The sequence below is a fragment of the Schistocerca serialis genome, unplaced genomic scaffold, assembly GCF_023864345.2.
Source record: "Schistocerca serialis cubense isolate TAMUIC-IGC-003099 unplaced genomic scaffold, iqSchSeri2.2 HiC_scaffold_1113, whole genome shotgun sequence".
Classification (NCBI taxonomy): Eukaryota; Metazoa; Arthropoda; class Insecta; order Orthoptera; family Acrididae; genus Schistocerca; species Schistocerca serialis.
In genome coordinates, this window is record NW_026047308.1 from 117,501 (window position 1) to 120,000 (window position 2,500).

Here is a 2,500-nt window from a genome sequence, read left to right on the forward strand (position 1 = left end):
GGCACGGACTGGGGGAATCCGACTGTCTAATTAAAACAAAGCATTGCGATGGCCCTAGCGGGTGTTGACGCAATGTGATTTCTGCCCAGTGCTCTGAATGTCAACGTGAAGAAATTCAAGCAAGCGCGGGTAAACGGCGGGAGTAACTATGACTCTCTTAAGGTGGCCAAGTGGCGGCGGTGTGGCTGCATCCGGACTTGGCTTTTCGAAGTGCGGTCTTGATGTAGTCATGCTGCTGCTGCGAGGTGCCTTCCTTGGGTTATAGTTACAGGGAGAGTGATGCGCAATACATGGGCCTAGCCCTCTTAGCCTCTCCTCTCCTGCGGTCTTCTCCCCTTCTCGTGGGCCCGCTGATTTTCGCAGAGTGGAAGACCGCACCAGGGGCTTGGGGGGGTTACCAGCCCCCCCTCGCATTATCCCTTTATAGTTGGGGGCAGCCTACAAGAAACAAGAGATGGTGGCCCTTCCGCTGAAGGTGCCACCCCAGCTACCCCAGCACCTATCCGGCCAACCGGCCGTAACGAAAATGCGATAGTTTGTGTAGCTCCCTTTGCTTGCAGTGAGTGCCACCGCACTTTTACCACGAAGAACGGTCTCGGGGTCCATCGCCGCCGCCAACACCTTGCGGTCGCCAACGCTGAGATCGTGACGGAGAGGCATCGCGCGAGGTGGACGGAGGAAGAAGTCCTGTCGCTCGCCAAGGCAGAGGCCGAACTGTTCCTCGAGAGGGACGCCCGGTTCTTCTTCGTTAATCAAGAGCTTATTAGGATGTTCCCCGACCGAACGCTTGAGGCAATCAAGTGCCGACGGCGGCAAGCTGCCCACAAGCAGCTTGTCCGCCAATTCATGGAGGCGCTTGAGATCGGTCGGGGGGAAGAGCCGGCGTCCCGCCGGGGAGCAGCGAGCCCGCTGCCTGACGCGGGCGAGGCCGCTGCGCCGCCCGTCGACGCAGCCGAGGACTTCGCGGCCGACACCACCGGGCCGCCGCCGGAGGGGCCGACTGACGCCGCCATCTGGGAGCATCTGGCGGGGCTACCTGCCTCCGCCCAGCGTTTCTCTGCTCTGGATCGAGTCATTGGTCTGGGGCGGGGCACGCCGCCCGATGTCATCCTGGGCATGCTCCCGGATGCCCTTGCGTCGGTCGGGTCCAGGGGGGAGAGGTCGATCACCAGGGCACAGCGGCCGCGCCAATCATCCAAGCGGCCGCCTGCCGCCCCGCCGCTGCAGAAGCGCAAGCGGCGCCGCTGGGAGTTCGCGCGGACACAGGACGCCTTCCGCAGGTCGCGTGCACGTTGCGTGCGCGGCTTGCTGGACGGCACCCTGCTGCAGCCGCCACCCGACATCCCCGGTCTGCTGGACTTCTGGGCGGACCTCTTCACGAAGAAGCCGATCTCCACCGCCGGCTTCATACGTGACCGCCTTCTCCCGCACTCGGAGCCTGTCGCTCCTGAGTGCCTATGGGGGCCGGTCACACGTGAGGAGGTCGCTGCTGCCTTGCCGCCCAGGGGATCGGCGGCCGGGCCGGACGGCCTGACTCCAGCGGAGCTGCGGCGCCTGCCGCATGAAGTCCTGGTGACACTCTTGAACCTCTTCCTCCTGGCCCGCGCCCTTCCCGAGCGTCTGCTTCGCGCCCGGACGTCACTTCTCCCCAAAACGGCTGCACCAACATCCCCCGCTGACTTTCGCCCCATTACGGTCTGCTCGGTGTTGGCGCGGACCTTTCACAAGGTTCTCGCGTCACGCCTGATGCGTGCATGTGCTGTGGACGAACGTCAGCGGGCATTCATCCCCCGGGATGGGATGTTGGAAAACACCTTCATCTTGGACACTGCTCTCACCGACGCAGTCCGCTCCTGTCGCTCTGTTTTTGTGGCATCGATCGACGTCTCTAAAGCGTTCGATTCGGTGGACCATGCTGCTCTCCGCCCCGTGCTGAGGGCTCATGGCCTGCCGGATTGCTTTATTGAGTACGTCGAAAGGTGTTACGAGGGTAGCACGACAGTGATAGCGGGCGGCGCCGACGTGGGCGTGCCCCTGCAGCCGGCAAGGGGTGTGCGTCAGGGTGACCCCCTCTCCCCCCTCCTTTTCAATTTTGCGGTGGACTATGTTTTGAGTCAACTTCCCTCCCACATCGGAGCTCGGATCCTAGGCCGCAGAGTCAACGCTGCGGCCTTTGCAGATGACGTCCTGCTTTTTGCATCGACCGCGAGGGGATTGCAGTCCCTCATCGACGCAGCCGTCGCAGCCCTCGGCCATCTGGGGCTGCAGATCAACGCCCGGAAGTGTTTCACCCTCGCTTTAGTCGCGTCTGGGCGTGACAAGAAGGTGAAGGTCGACGCCGACGTTACCTTCAAAGCGGGCAACGCCACCATGCCCGCCCTACGTGTGGGTGAAACCTTCCGGTATCTGGGACTGCAATTCTCCACCGCGGGTCGCTGCGTGTTCAACCCACGACGCCACCTGGTGGAGCAGCTGGACGTCATCTCCCGAGCTCCGCTTA

At 62.9% G+C, this 2,500-nt stretch overlaps 1 pseudogene; it reads left to right on the forward strand.

Annotated features, from left to right (window-relative positions):
* The window catches only part of LOC126431839 (large subunit ribosomal RNA), a 7,951-nt pseudogene that overhangs the window by 2,722 nt on the left and 2,729 nt on the right, over nucleotides 1-2,500 (forward strand).